The sequence below is a fragment of the Anopheles funestus genome, unplaced genomic scaffold (assembly GCF_943734845.2).
Source record: "Anopheles funestus unplaced genomic scaffold, idAnoFuneDA-416_04 scaffold_11_ctg1, whole genome shotgun sequence".
Taxonomy (NCBI): Eukaryota; Metazoa; Arthropoda; class Insecta; order Diptera; family Culicidae; genus Anopheles; species Anopheles funestus.
The window spans coordinates 660,839-682,638 of record NW_026045231.1 but is presented as its reverse complement, the minus strand read 5'-3'; the positions used below and the strand labels follow the sequence as shown (position 1 = coordinate 682,638).

Here is a 21,800-nt window from a genome sequence, read left to right as displayed (position 1 = left end):
CTAAGGTGTCTTGGCTAATGTGTCTCGGCTAAAGTGTCTTGGCTAAGGTGTCTTGGCTAAGGTGTCTTGGCTTATGTGTCTTGGCTAAGTTGTCTTGGCTAAGGTGTCTTGGCTAAGGTGTCTTGGCTAATGTGTCTTGGCTAAGGTGTCTTGGCTTATCCCACTTGGCAAAAGTCGTACGACATTGCGGCTTATTAGCCGGCTTATTAAAGGCTTACTAGCAACTTAGTAAGCCTCGTTCGTGGATCGTTCGCGGGGGTGGGAGAATCGGGTATAGGGGGCGGGGCGCATGTACGCTTGCATACGAGCATACAAGCTTGCAAGCATGGAAGCTCCCAAGCTTATTTATAATAAGCCGGGAAGCCAAAAAATTAGCTTTATTTTGTCCCGTTCTTTCCTTCGCTTTTTTGTTCTTTCTCGCTTTCCCTTTCTTTCCTATTGCTGCATTCGGGACACCCTCGTCCCGAGCACACCACGACCGTGAACGAAATAATTACAAGGAAATACATACGATCCCTTTTTTTATTGCACCTACGCTCATCATGCGCAAGCGGTCGCTGAACGATCAGGTAAAAAAACTGCCGGCGTTCTGCGAAGCGGACGGTGAGATGGGGTTCGTCAGTGGTTTCTGTAAATATATAGAAGAAAAAAAAAGCGGAGAGACATGCGAAATCTTTACACTTTGTTTTTTTTTCTTTAACTCATATCGAGTGTTAAAATGCGTACCTCTCAAGACGTCGAATATTCAGCACTCTCTCCGATGTGATTTGTCCTGCCATCCTGCGGTTTAACTCCGGCTTCACCCTTTCCGCTTCACGGCCAAACTCTTTCCATCAGCTGATCGACTCGATGGGATTCACTACGCACAAAACACAAGGAATAGAATTAATTCACTTATCACAATCACTAGTTTTTACATTACTTACCGGAGCAAAGAATCACTTCACAAAACACGATAACGCTTGCGCACACACCTCCGCCTCCAGCAAAGGCCAAACTCATATGAATACGCCAAAGACAGGGCAAAAGCAATTTTGTAGTGAAAGAAAGGAGACAGCGAAAAACAATATAGTGCCACACTCCTCGACAGGCTTCAAAGTGTGGAACCAAAATTGTCTAACACTTCGAGTATGGGAACGTTCAGGTGTGGGGTGGGTTAATGACGCAGGTTGCGGTGAGGGTTTACATAGAATATGGGAGCGTGTGTGAGTGAGGTAGGGTGGTGGAGTGAGAGTTTGTCGTACGATCGCTCGAAAGTGAGGGTCAGGGGTAGCGAGAATGAAGAAATTTCCCCCCTCTCATGCGATTTCTGCCAAGTGGGATGTGTCTTTGCTAATGTGTCTTGGCTAAGGTGTCTTGGCTAATGTGTCTCGGCTAATGTGTCTTGGCTAAGGTGTCTTGGCTAATGTGTCTCGGCTAGTGTGTCTTGGCTAATGTGTCTTGGCTAAGGTGTCTTGGCTAATGTGTCTTGGCTAATGTGTCTTGGCTAATGTGTCTTGGCTTATGTGTCTTGGCTAAGGTGTCTTGGCTAAGGTGTCTTGGCTAATGTGTCTTGGCTAATGTGTCTTGGCTAATGTGTCTCGGCTAATGTGTCTTGGCTAATGTGTCTTGGCTAAGGTGTCTTGGCTAAGGTGTCTTGGCTAAGGTGTCTTGGCTAATGTGTCTTGGCTAAGGTGTCTTGGCTAATGTGTCTTGGCTAAGGTGTCTTGGCTAATGTGTCTCGGCTAATGTGTCTTGGCTAATGTGTCTTGGCTTATGTGTCTTGGCTAAGGTGTCTTGGCTAATGTGTCTTGGCTAATGTGTCTCGGCTAATGTGTCTTGGCTAAGGTGTCTTGGCTAATGTGTCTCGGCTAATGTGTCTTGGCTAATGTGTCTTGGCTAATGTGTCTTGGCTAAGGTGTCTTGGCTAATGTGTCTTGGCTAATGTGTCTCGGCTAATGTGTCTTGGCTAAGGTGCCTTTGCTAAGGTGTCTTGGCTAAGGTGTCTTGGCTAAGGTGTCTTGGCTAATGTGTCTTGGCTAATGTGTCTCGGCTAATGTGTCTTGGCTAATGTGTCTTGGCTAAGGTGTCTTGGCTAAGGTGTCTTGGCTAAGGTGTCTTGGCTAAGGTGTCTTGGCTTATGTGTCTTGGCTAAGGTGTCTTGGCTAAGGTGTCTTGGCTAATGTGTCTCGGCTAATGTGTCTTGGCTAATGTATCTTGGCTAAGGTGTTTTGGCTAAGGTGTCTTGGCTAATGTGTCTTGGCTAAGGTGTCTTGGCTAAGGTGTCTTGGCTAAGGTGTCTTGGCTAAGGTGTCTTGGCTAAGGTGTCTTGGCTAAGGTGTCTTGGCTTAGGTGTCTTGGCTAAGGTGTCTTGGCTAATGTGTCTCGGCTAATGTGTCTTGGCTAATGTGTCTTGGCTAAGGTGTCTTGGCTAATGTGTCTCGGCTAATGTGTCTTGGCTAATGTGTCTTGGCTAAGGTGTCTTGGCTAATGTGTCTTGGCTAAGGTGTCTTGGCTAAGGTGTCTTGGCTTATGTGTCTTGGCTAAGGTGTCTTGGCTAAGGTGTCTTGGCTAAGGTGTCTTGGCTTAGGTGTCTTGGCTAAGGTGTCTTGGCTAATGTGTCTCGGCTAATGTGTCTTGGCTAATGTGTCTTGGCTAAGGTGTCTTGGCTAATGTGTCTCGGCTAATATGTCTTGGCTAAGGTGTCTTGGCTAATGTGTCTTGGCTTATGTGTCTTGGCTAATGTGTCTTGGCTAATTTGTCTTGGCTAAGGTGTCTCGGCTAATGTGTCTTGGCTAAGGTGTCTTGGCTAATGTGTCTCGGCTAATGTGTCTCGGCTAATGTGTCTTGGCTAATGTGTCTTGGCTAAGGTGTCTTGGCTAAGGTGTCTTGGCTAAGGTGTCTTGGCTAAGGTGTCTTGGCTAAGGTGTCTTGGCTAAGGTGTCTTGGCTAATGTGTCTCGGCTAAGGTGTCTTGGCTAATGTGTCTTGGCTAAGGTGTTTTGGCTAATGTGTCTTGGCTAAGGTGTCTTGGCTAATGTGTCGTGGCTAATGTGTCTTGGCTAAGGTGTCTTGGCTAAGGTGTCTTGGCTAAGGTGTCTTGGCTAAGGTGTCTTGGCTAAGGTGTCTTGGCTTAGGTGTCTTGGCTAAGGTGTCTTGGCTAATGTGTCTCGGCTAATGTGTCTTGGCTAAGGTGTCTTGGCTAAGGTGTCTTGGTTAATGTGTCTCGGCTAAAGTGTCTTGGCTAAGGTGTCTTTGCTAAGGTGTCTTGGCTAAGGTGTCTTGGCTAAGGTGTCTTGGCTAATGTGTCTTGGCTAATGTGTCTCGGCTAATGTGTCTTGGCTAAGGTGTCTTGGCTAATGTGTGTCGGCTAATGTGTCTCGGCTAATGTGTCTTGGCTAATGTGTCTTGGCTAAGGTGTCTTGGCTAAGGTGTCTTGGCTAAGGTGTCTTGGCTAAGGTGTCTTGGCTAAGGTGTCTTGGCTAATGTGTCTCGGCTAAGGTGTCTTGGCTAATGTGTCTTGGCTTAGGTGTTTTGGCTAATGTGTCTTGGCTAAGGTGTCTTGGCTAATGTGTCGTGGCTAATGTGTCTTGGCTAAGGTGTCTTGGCTAAGGTGTCTTGGCTAAGGTGTCTTGGCTAAGGTGTCTTGGCTAAGGTGTCTTGGCTTAGGTGTCTTGGCTAAGGTGTCTTGGCTAATGTGTCTCGGCTAATGTGTCTTGGCTAAGGTGTCTTGGCTAAGGTGTCTTGGTTAATGTGTCTCGGCTAAAGTGTCTTGGCTAAGGTGTCTTGGCTAAGGTGTCTTGGCTAAGGTGTCTTGGCTAAGGTGTCTTGGCTAATGTGTCTTGGCTAATGTGTCTCGGCTAATGTGTCTTGGCTAAGGTGTCTTGGCTAATGTGTCTCGGCTAATGTGTCTCGGCAAATGTGTCTTGGCTAATGTGTCCTGGCTAAGGTGTCTTGGCTAAGGTGTCTTGGCTAAGGTGTCTTGGCTAAGGTGTCTTGGCTAAGGTGTCTTGGCTAAGGTGTCTTGGCTAATGTGTCTCGGCTAAGGTGTCTTGGCTAATGTGTCTTGGCTAAGGTGTTTTGGCTAATGTGTCTTGGCTAAGGTGTCTTGGCTAATGTGTCGTGGCTAATGTGTCTTGGCTAAGGTGTCTTGGCTAAGGTGTCTTGGCTAAGGTGTCTTGGCTAAGGTGTCTTGGCTAAGGTGTCTTGGCTAATGTGTCTTGGCTAAGGTGTGTTGGCTAATGTGTCTTGGCTAATGTGTCTTGGCTAAGTCGTCTTGGCTAATGTGTCTTGGCTAAGGTGTCTTGTCTAAGGTGTCTTGGCTAATGTGTCTCGCCTAATGTGTCTTGGCTAATGTGTCTTGGCTAATGTGTCTTGGCTAATGTGTCTTGGCTTATGTGTCTTGGCTAAGGTGTCTTGGCTAAGGTGTCTTGGCTAAGGTGTCTTGGCTAAGGTGTCTTGGCTAAGGTGTCTCGACTAATGTGTCTTGGCTAAGGTGTCTTGGCTAAGGTGTCTTGGCTAAGGTGTCTTGGCTAAGGTGTCTTGGCTAAGGTGTCTCGGCTAATGTGTCTTGGCTAAGGTGTCTCGGCTAATGTGTCTTGGCTAAGGTGTCTTGGCTAATGTGTCTTGGCTAATGTGTCTTGGCTAAGGTGTCTTGGCTAAGGTGTCTTGGCTAAGGTGTCTTGGCTAATGTGTCTCGGCTAATATGTCTTGGCTTATGTGTCTTGGCTAATGTGTCTTGGCTTAGGTGTCTTGGCTAAGGTGTCTTGGCTAAGGTGTCTTGGATAATGTGTCTTGGCTAAGGTGTCTTGGCTAATGTGTCTTGGCTAATGTGTCTTGGCTAAGGTGTCTTGGCTAAGGTGTCTTGGCTAAGGTGTCTTGGCTAAGGTGTCTTGGCTAATGTGTCTCGGCTTATATGTCTTGGCTAAGGTGTCTTGGCTAAGGTGTCTTGGCTAATGTGTCTCAGCTAAAGTGTCTTGGCTAAGGTGTCTTGGCTAAGGTGTCTTGGCTAAGGTGTCTTGGCTAATGTGTCTTGGCTAATGTGTCTCGGCTAATGTGTCTTGGCTAAGGTGTCTTGGCTAAGGTGTCTCGGCTAAGGTGTCTTGGCTAATGTGTCTCGGCTAATGTGTCTTGGCTAATGTGTCTTGGCTAAGGTGTCTTGGCTAAGGTGTCTTGGCTAAGGTGTCTTGGCTAATGTGTCTTGGCTAAGGTGTCTTGGCTAAGGTGTCTTGGCTAAGGTGTCTTGGCTAAGGTGTCTTGGCTAATGTGTCTCGGCTTATATGTCTTGGCTAAGGTGTCTTGGCTAAGGTGTCTTGGCTAAGGTGTCTTGGCTAATGTGTCTCGGCTAAAGTGTCTTGGCTAAGGTGTCTTGGCTAAGGTGTCTTGGCTTATGTGTCTTGGCTAAGTTGTCTTGGCTAAGGTGTCTTGGCTAAGGTGTCTTGGCTAATGTGTCTTGGCTAAGGTGTCTTGGCTTATCCCACTTGGCAAAAGTCGTACGACATTGCGGCTTATTAGCCGGCTTATTAAAGGCTTACTAGCAACTTAGTAAGCCTCGTTCGTGGATCGTTCGCGGGGGTGGGAGAATCGGGTATAGGGGGCGGGGCGCATGTACGCTTGCATACGAGCATACAAGCTTGCAAGCATGGAAGCTCCCAAGCTTATTTATAATAAGCCGGGAAGCCAAAAAATTAGCTTTATTTTGTCCCGTTCTTTCCTTCGCTTTTTTGTTCTTTCTCGCTTTCCCTTTCTTTCCTATTGCTGCATTCGGGACACCCTCGTCCCGAGCACACCACGACCGTGAACGAAATAATTACAAGGAAATACATACGATCCCTTTTTTTATTGCACCTACGCTCATCATGCGCAAGCGGTCGCTGAACGATCAGGTAAAAAAACTGCCGGCGTTCTGCGAAGCGGACGGTGAGATGGGGTTCGTCAGTGGTTTCTGTAAATATATAGAAGAAAAAAAAAGCGGAGAGACATGCGAAATCTTTACACTTTGTTTTTTTTTCTTTAACTCATATCGAGTGTTAAAATGCGTACCTCTCAAGACGTCGAATATTCAGCACTCTCTCCGATGTGATTTGTCCTGCCATCCTGCGGTTTAACTCCGGCTTCACCCTTTCCGCTTCACGGCCAAACTCTTTCCATCAGCTGATCGACTCGATGGGATTCACTACGCACAAAACACAAGGAATAGAATTAATTCACTTATCACAATCACTAGTTTTTACATTACTTACCGGAGCAAAGAATCACTTCACAAAACACGATAACGCTTGCGCACACACCTCCGCCTCCAGCAAAGGCCAAACTCATATGAATACGCCAAAGACAGGGCAAAAGCAATTTTGTAGTGAAAGAAAGGAGACAGCGAAAAACAATATAGTGCCACACTCCTCGACAGGCTTCAAAGTGTGGAACCAAAATTGTCTAACACTTCGAGTATGGGAACGTTCAGGTGTGGGGTGGGTTAATGACGCAGGTTGCGGTGAGGGTTTACATAGAATATGGGAGCGTGTGTGAGTGAGGTAGGGTGGTGGAGTGAGAGTTTGTCGTACGATCGCTCGAAAGTGAGGGTCAGGGGTAGCGAGAATGAAGAAATTTCCCCCCTCTCATGCGATTTCTGCCAAGTGGGATGTGTCTTTGCTAATGTGTCTTGGCTAAGGTGTCTTGGCTAATGTGTCTCGGCTAATGTGTCTTGGCTAAGGTGTCTTGGCTAATGTGTCTCGGCTAGTGTGTCTTGGCTAATGTGTCTTGGCTAAGGTGTCTTGGCTAATGTGTCTTGGCTAATGTGTCTTGGCTAATGTGTCTTGGCTTATGTGTCTTGGCTAAGGTGTCTTGGCTAAGGTGTCTTGGCTAATGTGTCTTGGCTAATGTGTCTTGGCTAATGTGTCTCGGCTAATGTGTCTTGGCTAATGTGTCTTGGCTAAGGTGTCTTGGCTAAGGTGTCTTGGCTAAGGTGTCTTGGCTAATGTGTCTTGGCTAAGGTGTCTTGGCTAAGGTGTCTTGGCTAATGTGTCTCGGCTAATGTGTCTTGGCTAATGTGTCTTGGCTAAGGTGTTTTGGCTAATGTGTCTTGGCTAAGGTGTCTTGGCTAATGTGTCTTGGCTAAGGTGTCTTGGCTAATGTGTCTTGGCTAAGGTGTCTTGGCTAATGTGTCTCGGCTAAAGTGTCTTGGCTTAGGTGTCTTGGCTAAGGTGTCTTGGCTAATGTGTCTTGGCTAAGGTGTCTTGGCTAATGTGTCTTGGCTAATGTGTCTCGGCTAATGCGTCTTGGCTAAGGTGCCTTTGCTAAGGTGTCTTGGCTAAGGTGTCTTGGCTAAGGTGTCTTGGCTAATGTGTCTCGGCTAATGTGTCTCGGCTAATGTGTCTTGGCTAAGGTGTCTTGGCTAAGGTGTCTTGGCTAATGTGTCTTGGCTAAGGTGTCTTGGCTAATGTGTCTTGGCTAATGTGTCTCGGCTAATGTGTCTTGGCTAAGGTGTCTTGGCTAATGTGTCTCGGCTAATGTGTCTTGGCTAATGTGTCTTGGCTAATGTGTCTTGGCTAAGGTGTCTTGGCTAATGTGTCTTGGCTAATGTGTCTCGGCTAATGTGTCTTGGCTAAGGTGCCTTTGCTAAGGTGTCTTGGCTAAGGTGTCTTGGCTAAGGTGTCTCGGCTAATGTGTCTTGGCTAATGTGTCTCGGCTAATGTGTCTTGGCTAATGTGTCTTGGCTAAGGTGTCTTGGCTAAGGTGTCTTGGCTAAGGTGTCTTGGCTAAGGTGTCTTGGCTTATGTGTCTTGGCTAAGGTGTCTTGGCCAAGGTGTCTTGGCTAATGTGTCTCGGCTAATGTGTCTTGGCTAATGTATCTTGGCTAAGGTGTTTTGGCTAAGGTGTCTTGGCTAATGTGTCTTGGCTAAGGTGTGTTGGCTAAGGTGTCTTGGCTAAGGTGTCTTGGTTAATGTGTCTCGGCTAAAGTGTCTTGGCTTAGGTGTCTTGGCTAAGGTGTCTTGGCTAAGGTGTCTTGGCTAAGGTGTCTTGGCTAAGGTGTCTTGGCTAATGTGTCTTGGCTAATGTGTCTCGGCTAATGTGTCTTGGCTAAGGTGTCTTGGCTAATGTGTCTCGGCTAATGTGTCTCGGCTCATGTGTCTTGGCTAAGGTGTCTTGGCTAAGGTGTCTTGGCTAATGTGTCTCGGCTAATGTGTCTTGGCTAAGGTGTCTTGGCTAAGGTGTCTTGGCTAAGGTGTCTCGGCTAATGTGTCTTGGCTAATGTGTCTCGGCTAATGTGTCTTGGCTTATGTGTCTTGGCTAAGGTGTCTTGGCTAAGGTGTCTTGGCTAAGGTGTCTTGGCTAATGTGTCTTGGCTAAGGTGTCTTGGCTAATGTGTCTCGGCTAATGTGTCTTGGCTAATGTGTCTTGGCTAAGGTGTCTTGGCTAATGTGTCTCGGCTAATATGTCTTGGCTAAGGTGTCTTGGCTAATGTGTCTTGGCTTATGTGTCTTGGCTAATGTGTCTTGGCTAATTTGTCTTGGCTAAGGTGTCTCGGCTAATGTGTCTTGGCTAATGTGTCTCGGCTAATGTGTCTTGGCTAATGTGTCTTGGCTAAGGTGTCTTGGCTAATGTGTCTCGGCTAATGTGTCTTGGCTAATGTGTCTTGGCTTATGTGTCTTGGCTAAGGTGTCTTGGCTAAGGTGTCTTGGCTAAGGTGTCTTGGCTAAGGTGTCTTGGCTAAGGTGTCTCGGCTAATGTGTCTTGGCTAAGGTGTCTTGGCTAAGGTGTCTTGGCTAAGGTGTCTTGGCTAAGGTGTCTTGGCTAAGGTGTCTCGGCTGATGTGTCTTGGCTAATGTGTCTCGGCTAATGTGTCTTGGCTAAGGTGTCTTGGCTAATGTGTCTTGGCTAATGTGTCTTGGCTAAGGTGTCTTGGCTAAGGTGTCTTGGCTAAGGTGTCTTGGCTAATGTGTCTCGGCTAATATGTCTTGGCTTATGTGTCTTGGCTAATGTGTCTTGGCTTAGGTGTCTTGGCTAAGGTGTCTTGGCTAAGGTGTCTTGGATAATGTGTCTTGGCTAAGGTGTCTTGGCTAATGTGTCTTGGCTAATGTGTCTTGGCTAAGGTGTCTTGGCTAAGGTGTCTTGGCTAAGGTGTCTTGGCTAAGGTGTCTTGGCTAATGTGTCTCGGCTTATATGTCTTGGCTAAGGTGTCTTGGCTAAGGTGTCTTGGCTAAGGTGTCTTGGCTAATGTGTCTCAGCTAAAGTGTCTTGGCTAAGGTGTCTTGGCTAAGGTGTCTTGGCTAAGGTGTCTTGGCTAATGTGTCTTGGCTAATGTGTCTCGGCTAATGTGTCTTGGCTAAGGTGTCTTGGCTAAGGTGTCTCGGCTAAGGTGTCTTGGCTAAGGTGTCTCGGCTAATGTGTCTTGGCTAATGTGTCTCGGCTAATGTGTCTTGGCTAAGGTGTCTTGGCTATTGTGTCTTGGCTAATGTGTCTTGGCTAAGGTGTCTTGGCTAAGGTGTCTTGGCTAAGGTGTCTTGGCTAATGTGTCTCGGCTTATATGTCTTGGCTAAGGTGTCTTGGCTAAGGTGTCTTGGCTAAGGTGTCTTGGCTAATGTGTCTCGGCTAAAGTGTCTTGGCTAAGGTGTCTTGGCTAAGGTGTCTTGGCTTATGTGTCTTGGCTAAGTTGTCTTGGCTAAGGTGTCTTGGCTAAGGTGTCTTGGCTAATGTGTCTTGGCTAAGGTGTCTTGGCTTATCCCACTTGGCAAAAGTCGTACGACATTGCGGCTTATTAGCCGGCTTATTAAAGGCTTACTAGCAACTTAGTAAGCCTCGTTCGTGGATCGTTCGCGGGGGTGGGAGAATCGGGTATAGGGGGCGGGGCGCATGTACGCTTGCATACGAGCATGCAAGCTTGCAAGCATGGAAGCTCCCAAGCTTATTTATAATAAGCCGGGAAGCCAAAAAATTAGCTTTATTTTGTCCCGTTCTTTCCTTCGCTTTTTTGTTCTTTCTCGCTTTCCCTTTCTTTCCTATTGCTGCATTCGGGACACCCTCGTCCCGAGCACACCACGACCGTGAACGAAATAATTACAAGGAAATACATACGATCCCTTTTTTTATTGCACCTACGCTCATCATGCGCAAGCGGTCGCTGAACGATCAGGTAAAAAAACTGCCGGCGTTCTGCGAAGCGGACGGTGAGATGGGGTTCGTCAGTGGTTTCTGTAAATATATAGAAGAAAAAAAAAGCGGAGAGACATGCGAAATCTTTACACTTTGTTTTTTTTTTCTTTAACTCATTTCGAGTGTTAAAATGCGTACCTCTCAAGACGTCGAATATTCAGCACTCTCTCCGATGTGATTTGTCCTGCCATCCTGCGGTTTAACTCCGGCTTCACCCTTTCCGCTTCACGGCCAAACTCTTTCCATCAGCTGATCGACTCGATGGGATTCACTACGCACAAAACACAAGGAATAGAATTAATTCACTTATCACAATCACTAGTTTTTACATTACTTACCGGAGCAAAGAATCACTTCACAAAACACGATAACGCTTGCGCACACACCTCCGCCTCCAGCAAAGGCCAAACTCATATGAATACGCCAAAGACAGGGCAAAAGCAATTTTGTAGTGAAAGAAAGGAGACAGCGAAAAACAATATAGTGCCACACTCCTCGACAGGCTTCAAAGTGTGGAACCAAAATTGTCTAACACTTCGAGTATGGGAACGTTCAGGTGTGGGGTGGGTTAATGACGCAGGTTGCGGTGAGGGTTTACATAGAATATGGGAGCGTGTGTGAGTGAGGTAGGGTGGTGGAGTGAGAGTTTGTCGTACGATCGCTCGAAAGTGAGGGTCAGGGGTAGCGAGAATGAAGAAATTTCCCCCCTCTCATGCGATTTCTGCCAAGTGGGATGTGTCTTTGCTAATGTGTCTTGGCTAAGGTGTCTTGGCTAATGTGTCTCGGCTAATGTGTCTTGGCTAAGGTGTCTTGGCTAATGTGTCTCGGCTAGTGGGTCTTGGCTAATGTGTCTTGGCTAAGGTGTCTTGGCTAATGTGTCTTGGCTAATGTGTCTTGGCTAATGTGTCTTGGCTTATGTGTCTTGGCTAAGGTGTCTTGGCTAAGGTGTCTTGGCTAATGTGTCTTGGCTAATGTGTCTTGGCTAATGTGTCTCGGCTAATGTGTCTTGGCTAATGTGTCTTGGCTAAGGTGTCTTGGCTAAGGTGTCTTGGCTAAGGTGTCTTGGCTAATGTGTCTTGGCTAAGGTGTCTTGGCTAAGGTGTCTTGGCTAATGTGTCTCGGCTAATGTGTCTTGGCTAATGTGTCTTGGCTAAGGTGTTTTGGCTAATGTGTCTTGGCTAAGGTGTCTTGGCTAATGTGTCTTGGCTAAGGTGTCTTGGCTAATGTGTCTTGGCTAAGGTGTCTTGGCTAAAGACGCTTGCGAACAGCCGACCGGAGCAGACGTGTTCACACTTTGCTCCCGCCTTGGTATTGGAGTTCTACAAAGCTTTTTCTACCTTTGGCGCGCCTCTGGTAGAAATTAGTGGAGTGCTCACAGCAGGTGTTAAATCAGCGACTTGGAAGTGGAATATTGTGCTTGTGTGTGTGTGATCGTGCTAACAGCAGTTAAGTGGTGTTGCGTTCCGAATTACTCTGTGATTGGATGTGGCCGTGCTTTATGTGTTGTGTTTTGCGATCCCTACGAGCGTGAATTCTATTTCAATAAAGTGTTCTCTGTGACACGAGTGTTAGCTTGTGAATCCAGTGAAAATCTGCCGTTTTGTTTACTAATTTATTCATTGATCCAATTAACTTGCCTTCTGCGGCAAATCTGCCAACGGGTTTTTGTTAAATTATATCCAGTTCCCTCTTCTTCTGCCGTCGGCACAGTGATTTTGTCCCGTTTTTACTCATTAATTTCCAACAGCATCCTAATCGCCTTCTGCGTTAAGTGGATCATTTTAAATTTGGATCAAATTAAGTTGCCTTCTGCGACAATTTTACCGACTAGTGAAACTAACAACATTCGTGAAAGTGTCTAGTGCGCGAAGAACTTTCAGTGGCGCATGCGTGTGCGACTAAGTGCAAACAAGTGCAAGTGGGAGGCGTCCGCGTCTGTTGATTGCCGTATCTTTTGAGTTATTGTCTTCCACGATAATTCACGGATATTCTACAGGCGGCGTTGACGCCCCAAGTTGGTGAAGCCCTCTGCCAAACCAGTCCCGCTTTAGCGAGTGCCACTGTATTGAATCAACGGATAATTAAGATCAATTGGGAGGCGACCGCGTCTGTGGATAACCGTTCTGATTTGTTGTCTTCTACAATAAATACGCGGATTTTCGACGGACGGCGTCGACGCCACAAATTGGTGAGGCCCTCTGCCAAAACCAGTCCCAACTTAATTGTCCTAGTGCTTGTGCGTGCGTGTGTGTGTGCTCCGGAAATTGATCCTCAAGCGACGAAGCATCCCACAAGCGCCAGCGTAGATTCAAACCGGCAAGCCACAGACATTTAAGATAGCAGAAATTTTAGTTCATAAATTATTCCCAACACTCAATAACATTAACCATACATTCCTAAAAACCTTGCCTACCCACGTACAAATTCCCTGTCCCCATTTAAAAAATCGTTAGGAAAACCCACAAGAATCTCAAAATTCCCGAGCAAAAACCCAAAAAACCCATTCACAAACACACAACATTACAAAAATCCCATTCACACGAACCAAACCCCTTTGTTCCTGCGAAGAAATTTTCCTTCACACTTGTAATTAATTTTTGTACACCTGTAGAAAATATTTTTTTTTTTTTTTGCACGGACCAAACTCACACTTTCCTACACTCATAACATTCTTCTCCTTTGCACCTGCCACACCCTCCTAAAATAATATTTAACTAAACCCACTAAACCTCTTTCCCACGCGCAAGGTAGTTTTTTCCCCCCTCGCCAAACTACGTACGCACTTGCTACCTTGTACCCGTAACGGGGGAAATCCCACCAGCCAGCATCCTTTGCTTATTCACCATTCTCTAGTGCACCTGCCACACCCTCTAAAATAATAATCAACTGTACGCACTAAACCCCCATTCAATGCGCAAGGTAGTTTCCTCCCCGCTCGGTAGTTTATTCCCACGTACACACTTGCTACCTTCTACCCGTAACGGAAAAAAACCCCATCAACTAGCATCCCTTGCTTATTCTCCCATCCGTAGCTCCCATCCGTCAATTCTCTCTCTTACACCCAAATAACCAATTCACCCAACAATTAGTTCACTCACTAATTCATTCATTTAAATCTCAAACTAGGAGTTCCGTTCCGATACAATATCTCCTAAATTAAGCCTTAACTTATTAATTCTCTTACCATCACATCAACAAATAAGCTAATCCCTGAATAATTTTTTTTCTGGAAATAATCAATCTTCACTCAAAGTATTCTAATAATTAAATAACAATATATTAGGTTTCTGTAGACAAATCCAAATCCCCTTCAAAAATACCCTACTGTACACTCTAGCATTAAAATTCCCGAACATTAAACCAACCTCGATTTACGACCTAAACCTTCCAAATCCGAAAATACTACTATATATATATATATATTTTCTTCTGCATATCCACAACATCTCTTCTCTCTCACGCTTAGCACAAATTAAATAATCCTATTAATTTATAATCTCCCCCCCCCCCCCCACATTATAAACAAGACTACACTCTCCTTCTTTTACTACAATTCCAGCTCTAATTCTCCTCTTTCCTTACAGTCAAAATTCTCACACCCATCCCATATATCCGTTAAACCCACAAGGCAATACTACACTCTCCTCCTCTCTTATATTTTCAGCCAAAATCCTCATTTCCTCATAACTAATTTACCAAATCCCCTTCCACTTGTTAACAATACTACACTTTTCCTCTTCTCTATCTCTTATCAGTGCTAATTCTTTTCTTATTCATAAAAAATCCTTAAATTCCTCCCCTCTATCAAACAATACTACACTCTCCCTCTCTTCTTATATTTCCAGAAAATTGCTTAACCTACCCCCCCCCCCCCCCCATTAATAAACAATACTACACTCTCCTTCTTCTCTTTTATTTCAGGAAAAACCTCTTAATTCAACCCTCCTCCCCCAAAAAAGCAATACTACACTTTCCCTCTGTTCTTATAATTTCAGATAGAACCCCTCCTACCCAATTAAACAATACTACACTCTCCTTCTTCTTTTCTCTTCCAGGGCAAAGTTTTTCACTTTTATCCCTATCCTCCAAAAAAGGCAATACTACACTCTCCCTCTGCTCTTATATTTCCAGGTTAAACTCCATCTGCTTCCACCATGGCCCCAATGACGCGCAGTACCTCCAGGTCGCAACTGACCGCATCGCCCAAGCGACTGTCGGGACCGGCCCGGGTGACCTCCAGAGGACGGGCCTCCCTAAGCACGGCGACCCCGTTGATGTCAACCAGACAAGAGGCCCTACTCACTCGCCGGATGACACTAGGCTCCTCGCCGACCATGCCAACCCTTCCATTTGCGGAAGCTTCCGCACCTTTGAAAAGCACTTCGAAGGTTGGACTGGGCCTGGCAAAGCGGTCGACGCTGCAGCCGGTCATCGAGGGGAGTGCGGGACCACTGGTTGCATCTACGGCTGGGCGCAGCTTGGAGGACTTCCTTGCACGGTACCCCGTTGGCATCAGTCCCGCGAATGATTTAGAGCGGGCAATGGCGATACTGACTGGCTTAATCCGTGACATACGGGACGGACAGAAGACAAAAGGACTCCTCACTATGCCAAAAGACTGGGCACTCAAATTCAGGACTTCCCTGAATTTGCTTGCCGACACAGCCGACAAAAACAAGACGGGATATCACGACAAAACAACAATGACGGACGTTCCCGAATCACCGCCACGTGCAGTGGACGAACTACTGGAACTCATTGCGACACCGGTTGAGCGGCAGTCCACGGGTAATGTAGGTGAAGTGGCCAGGTCTTCACTAGTGGAGGCCCAGCCTGCACCTCAGTCTCCCGAAAAACAGCTGTCTCCCGGTCCGACCAAAGAGGAGGTGGAAGAGCTGACGCACATGACGGAATTGATCTTGGAGGCCAACAATAAGCTTCTGCTTAAGTTGAACGCTGTAAAACAGTGGACACAGGAACAAACACAGGCACAAACACAGATAAACCAAACATCAGACAACCCAAACAACGAAGACACCACACAAACAGACAAACCAACAAACACACAAGACACCCAAACAAACAACCCTTCGACCCACACAAACAAAATGACAAAAACACCAAAAGACACAAACACCAAAACACAAACAAACAAAAAGACCGAAACCACACAAAACTCTGAAACAGACATCCCCACGACCACGGACACACCCTTGACCCCTTCAAACGATGAGGCAAGCAACATAACAGACAAACACACAGACACACAAACAGCCAAAAAGACAAAGAAACGCAAGCGCAGACAAACCAAGAACAAGACTACGGACAACAGACAGGACCAGGACAAGTCTCAAGAACCGGCGCCCGAATGGACAAAAGTTCTGAGCAAACAGGCCAAGCGACGGGCACGGAGGAAGCAGCGGAAGCAGGAAGCAGCGGCGCTTGACGCGAACCAGCAGCAGCAGCGGCAGCAGCCGGAGCATCAGCAACAACCAAAACAACCGAAGCAGCGCGCGCATCGGGTCCCAGATGCGTTGGAGTTGGAAACAACGAACAACACAACACAGGACGAGATGATGCGCATCCTCAAGGAAAAGCTGGGGAATGATCGGCAGAAAGTGGAGCGTGTAAGGATGAATTTCCAGGGAAATATTCTTCTGGAATTGTCCTGCAAGAGCCACGACGAGACGCTTGAGATGTGGCGGAAAGTGTCCGAAGCACTGGAGGGCAAAGCGAAAGCCCGACCACGGACCCCCACAACTCGCCTCACCTGCACGAACATTCCACCAAGCTGCACCAATGAGGAAATCGCAACGGACCTAAGCACAGCCCTGGGAGTCACGATCTACGCGGACCAGATCAGTACCGTTAAATCCAATTACGGAACGCTGGTCGCATTTTTCGGATGCCCAGAGGTGGCAGTAACGGACGACGTGCTACTAAAACAGCATGTTGTCGGATTCAGCCAGTGCTGCCGGTTCAAGAAGGTTGAGGTGAAGCGCCAATGCTATCGGTGCTACGAGTTTGGCCACATTGCCACTCACTGCCGTGGGAAGGATCGGTCAAGCAAGTGTCATCGATGTGCGGAGACTAAGCACCCAGGACCGTGCACCAAGGAACGGAAGTGCCTCGTCTGCAAGGGCCCGGAAGCAATCGGGCACTCGTTCGGACAGCGCAACTGCCGCCAAGTAGGAGAAGGGGTAAAAAACCGGCCTCGTCATGATTAATGTCCTTCAACAGAACCTTAACCACAGCCAGCTGGCCCAGGACATGCTGATGCAGACTGCTCGGAACGAAGGCTGCGACATAGTGTTGATCGCCGATCCATACCGGATTCCGGAGAACAACGGTAACTGGGTCGCAGATCCGACGGGCAGAGTTGCAGCAGTATCGACAGGAAGATACCCTATCCAACGCATAATCGAGAATCGGCGGGATTACTTCGTCGTGGTCGAAATGCGTGGTATCGTTTTCTGCTCCGTGTATCTACCTCCTGTGGGGTCCGATTTGTCAGTGGAGGATTATCGACGCAAATGGACCGAAATTGCGTCGGTGATTCCGCGGAATCGGGACACCGTGATCGGCGGGGACGTCAACGCCTGGTCAGGAGCGTGGGGGATGGAACGCAGACACAACGATGGAGAACGAGTTCATAGGGGAGCAGTGGTGATGGATGCTATGGCATCACTTGAGCTAGTCTTGTTGAACCGGGGCAACCGGCCAACCTGGAGCAACAACAGTGGCCGTAGTTCCATTATCGACGTTTCCTTCTGCAGCTCGTCTCTTCTGGGGGAAAATAACTGGCGAGTCTGCGACGAAAATCCAAGTGACCACAATACCATCAAGTTTGCGGTCGGGAGGACGACGACGCAGCGTAACCTGGGACACAGTGCACAGCAGGCTTCGGAGAGCAGATGGGCAACCCGGTATTTCAACAAGGACTTGTTCGTTGAAATTCTGGGGTCACTGGACATCTACAATCGCACCCTCTTGGCGGACGAGTTGACGCAGGTAATGTCAACTGCCTGCGACGCGACGATGCCGAGATTGCCAGCAGCACGGGGAGGACGACGATCGGTGTACTGGTGGAATAACGAGATTTCCCAGTTACGTCGCACTTACATCGGGATGCGGAGAAGACTCAGGCGAGCCCGAACGGAAGAGCAGCGACAGGATCGCCGTCCGGCGTACACAGCAGCGAGAGCAGCACTGGAGCAAGCGGTCAAGCGGAGCAAGAAGGAGCAGGGCGATCAACTTTCGGAACAGCTGGGGCCCCACGGATTCGGGCCAGGCTACAAAATCCGGAGGCAGATGTGGCAAGGAGCCCGAGTACCGATGGAACGGGATCCAGCCAAACTGCAGCACATCGTCGGCGAACTTTTTCCGGTGCAACCGCCCATGGAATGGCCCACGGCAACAGGATTGACGGACGAGGACACGGCACGGGATGCCGTTACCGAGGGTGAGTTGGTGAGCATTGCAAAATCGCTCAATCCCCAGCGTGCCCCAGGAGACGACAACATTCCGAACGTGGCCTTGATTGCGGCGATGACGGCGTTTCCACGCGTCTTCATGAGAACGTTCCAGCATTACATCGATTCCGGCCACTTCCCCGTCGAATGGAAGAGGCAACGGCTAGTGCTGTTCTCGAAGGCCGGGAAACCACCCGGAGAATCATCGTCGTACCGGCCAATCTGCCTGCTGAGTGTTCTGGGAAAAGTATTGGAGCGACTCATACAGCGCAGACTTACGGAGCATCTGGATGCAACGGGCGGTCTCGCTGATGCCCAATACGGATTCAGGAAAGGACGCTCAACCATGGATGCCATCAACAGGGTGATTGCCAACGGAAGGATTGCGCTCGACAAGAAGCGCAGGGGCGATCGACTGTGTGCGATGGTGACAATCGACGTGAAGAACGCCTTCAACACGGCCAACTGGACAGCGATCGGAGCAGCTCTGCAGCGAAGGAACACGCCACCGTACCTCCAGGCGTTGCTGCGGAACTACTTCACGAATCGCACGCTCCACTACGAAACGGATGAAGGAATGGTCTCGTTACCAGTATCGGCAGGTGTCCCGCAGGGTTCGGTTCTAGGACCAACACTGTGGAATGTTATGTACGATGACCTTCTTCGTTTGGAGCTGTTCGGAAAGCGTGCGGACATTATAGGGTTTGCTGATGATGTGGCGTTCACCCTTATAGGGAGGGACCCGCAGGAAATCAGCAACCTTGCTACAAGGAATCTGGAGATGATCGAGCGTTGGATGGATGGAGTGGGATTGAAGCTGGCCCATCAAAAGACCGGCTACATGATCTTCTGCACTCATCACAACCCGCAGGTAGGTCAACTACGTGCGGGGGGACACACGATCGTATCCACGGAATCGCTCAAGTACCTGGGGGTCGAGCTCTGCCGCAAACAGCACCACGGTCGGCATTTGGAGAAGGTTTGCAGCAAGGCATCACGTATCACGAATGTCTTGACCGCTCTGATGCCGAATAAGTGTGGCCCAAAAAGCAGCAGAAGGAGACCCTTGGTTAACGTTGGGAATAGCATTGTCCGTTACGCGGCACCATCGTGGGGACGGACGCTTCTTCAGAAGGACGTTCACCGGACCACGGTTCAGAGGACGCACCGCACAGGAGTTCTTCGAGTGGCCAGTGCCTTCCAAACGGTCTCCTACGATGCCGCTTGCGTGGTCGCAAGCACTATCCCGTTAGTCCTTCTCCTAGAGGAGGACATCCGCTGCCACGACGAAAAGGTAGCGAGGGGAAGTCCAGGACCAGACATACGAAAGCGGCAAAGGGAAGAGGCCATGGGACGCTGGCAACAACAATGGACGGCCGGAGCGGGGCAACCGAGATCGCCGGGGATGAAGACGAGGAGAATTATCCCGGACATTATGTCCTGGGTAAATCGCAAGCACGGAGAAATTGATTTTTATCTCTCTCAACTCTTTACAGGGCATGGGTTTCTCCGGAGCTACTTCGTCGAAAAAGGCATCCTCGACGGCTCGCCAAACTGCCCGGTGTGTGAACACCAAGTGGAAGATGTCGACCACGTAATGTTCCACTGTCCACGGTTTGCTCGAACCCAACACGAGATGCAGCAGCAGAGCCACACCCGCTTGACGATAGAAAATCTTGCAGCGGAAATGTGTGCCAACAGCAACACATGGGAAGCAGTCCGGACCGCCGCAAGGACCATCTTCAGAAACCTCCAAGTGAGATGGAATGAGGAAAGTCCACCTACGGCCAGACGGAGACGACAACAACGACGGCGGAACACGGAACAAACGGGACCGCACCAAAGGATGACGACAACGGAAGCAGCAGCAGCAGCAACGAGTAACCAGAGCAGCAGCAGGAGCTAGACCCCACCGGAAGTAGCGGCTACGGACGGGCGGAATCAAGCAGCAGCAGCGGAAGGAAGGCACGAAGCAGCAGCAGCAGCTGAGACAACTAGGACGGATGACGCAGTGGCAGCACTGGAAAGCAGCAGCGCGTCAACAGGATGGGTGCATCGCACAAACGTTCCTGCATGGAGTACTACGCACATCAAGCGCATCGGCAGGGTTCGGATCAGGTCGAGGAGTGGTTTAGTTAGGGTCCCATCGGCTGCCGGGTCCGCTTCACGGGCCCAGCGTCACGATGAATCCCACATAACCCATCTCGGAGGGATTGGTTTGTAGCCGCAAGCCGCCCTTCGAGGTGGGTACCTTTTGAAGGTTCCCTCCCCGTTAACAAAAAAAAAAAAAAAAAAAAAGTGTCTTGGCTAATGTGTCTCGGCTAAAGTGTCTTGGCTTAGGTGTCTTGGCTAAGGTGTCTTGGCTAATGTGTCTTGGCTAAGGTGTCTTGGCTAATGTGTCTTGGCTAATGTGTCTCGGCTAATGTGTCTTGGCTTATGTGTCTTGGCTAATGTGTCTCGGCTAATGTGTCTTGGCTAATGTGTCTTGGCTTATGTGTCTTGGCTAAGGTGTCTTGGCTAAGGTGTCTTGGCTAATGTGTCTCGGCTAATGTGTCTTGGCTAAGGTGTCTTGGCTAAGGTGTCTTGGCTAAGGTGTCTTGGCTAAGGTGTCTCGGCTAATGTGTCTTGGCTAATGTGTCTCGGCTAATGTGTCTTGGCTAAGGTGTCTTGGCTAAGGTGTCTTGGCTAAGGTGTCTTGGCTAAGGTGTCTTGGCTAAGGTGTCTTGGCTAATGTGTCTTGGCTAATGTGTCTTGGCTAAGGTGTCTTGGCTTATGTGTCTCGGCTAATATGTCTTGGCTAAGGTGTCTTGGCTAATGTGTCTTGGCTAATGTGTCTTGGCTAAGGTGTCTTGGCTAAGGTGTCTTGGCTAAGGTGTCTCGGCTAATGTGTCTTGGCTAATGTGTCTCGGCTAATGTGTCTTGGCTAATGTGTCTTGGCTAAGGTGTCTTGGCTAATGTGTCTTGGCTAATGTGTCTTGGCTAAGGTGTCTTGGCTAAGGTGTCTTGGCTAAGGTGTCTTGGCTTATGTGTCTCGGCTAATGTGTCTTGGCTAAGGTGTCTTGGGTAAGGTGTCTTGGCTAATGTGTCTTGGCTAAGGTGTCTCGGCTAATGTGTCTTGGCTAATGTTTCGCGGCTAATGTGTCTTGGCTAATGTGTCTTGGCTAAGGTGTCTTGGCTAATGTGTCTTGGCTAAGGAATCTTGGCTAAGGTGTCTTGGCTAATGTGTCTTGGCTAAGGTGTCTCGGCTAAGGTGTCTTGGCTAAGGTGTCTTGGCTAATGTGTCTTGGCTAATGTGTCTTGGCTTATGTGTTTTGGCTAAGGTGTCTTGGCTAAGGTGTCTTGGCTAATGTGTCTTGGCTAATGTGTCTTGGCTAAGGTGTCTTGGCTAAGGTGTCTTGGCTAAGGTGTCTTGGCTAAGGTGTCTTGGCTAATGTGTCTCGGGTAATGTGTCTTGGCTAATGTGTCTTGGCTAAGGTGTCTTGGCTAATGTGTCTCGGCTAATGTGTCTTGGCTAAGGTGTCTTGGCTAATGTGTCTTGGCTAAGGTGTCTTGGCTAATGTGTCTCGGCTAATGTGTCTTGGCTAAGGTGTCTTGGCTAAGGTGTCTTGGCTAATGTGTCTCGGGTAATGTGTCTTGGCTAATGTGTCTTGGCTAAGGTGTCTTGGCTAATGTGTCTCGGCTAATGTGTGTTGGCTAAGGTGTCTTGGCTAATGTGTCTTGGCTAAGGTGTCTTGGCTAAGGTGTCTTGGCTAAGGTGTCTTGGCTAATGTGTCTCGGGTAATGTGTCTTGGCTAATGTGTCTTGGCTAAGGTGTCTTGGCTAATGTGTCTCGGCTAATGTGTCTTGGCTAAGGTGTCTTGGCTAATGTGTCTTGGCTAAGGTGTCTTGGCTAATGTGTCTCGGCTAATGTGTCTTGGCTAATGTGTCTTGGCTAAGGTGTCTTGGCTAATGTGTCTTGGCTAATGTGTCTTGGCTAATGTGTCTTGGCTTATGTGTCTTGGCTAAGGTGTCTTGGCTAAGGTGTCTTGGCTAAGGTGTCTTGGCTAATGTGTCTCGGCTAATGTGTCTTGGCTAAGGTGTCTTGGCTAAGGTGTCTTGGCTAAGGTGTCTTGGCTAAGGTGTCTCGGCTAATGTGTCTTGGCTTATGTGTCTCGGCTAATGTGTCTTGGCTAATGTGTCTTGGTTAAGGTGTCTTGGCTAA

General features: G+C 48.3%; 1 long non-coding RNA gene across 3 annotated transcripts; it reads right to left on the bottom strand.

The window, feature by feature from the left end:
* Positions 1 to 323: 323 nt before the first annotated feature.
* On the bottom strand, positions 324 to 10,687 carry LOC125774261 (uncharacterized). 3 transcript variants are annotated; one of them, XR_007420720.1, is made up of 3 exons: positions 10,466 to 10,687; positions 10,266 to 10,398; positions 324 to 628 (listed from the first exon to the last, which is right to left on the bottom strand). It is a non-coding gene; the product is annotated as an uncharacterized LOC125774261 (long non-coding RNA). The 3 variants fall into 3 exon arrangements; XR_007420719.1 differs by lacking the exon at positions 324 to 628 and adding an exon at positions 5,618 to 5,922; XR_007420718.1 differs by lacking the exon at positions 324 to 628 and adding an exon at positions 9,814 to 10,166.
* Between the last annotated feature and the right edge of the window lie 11,113 nt (positions 10,688 to 21,800).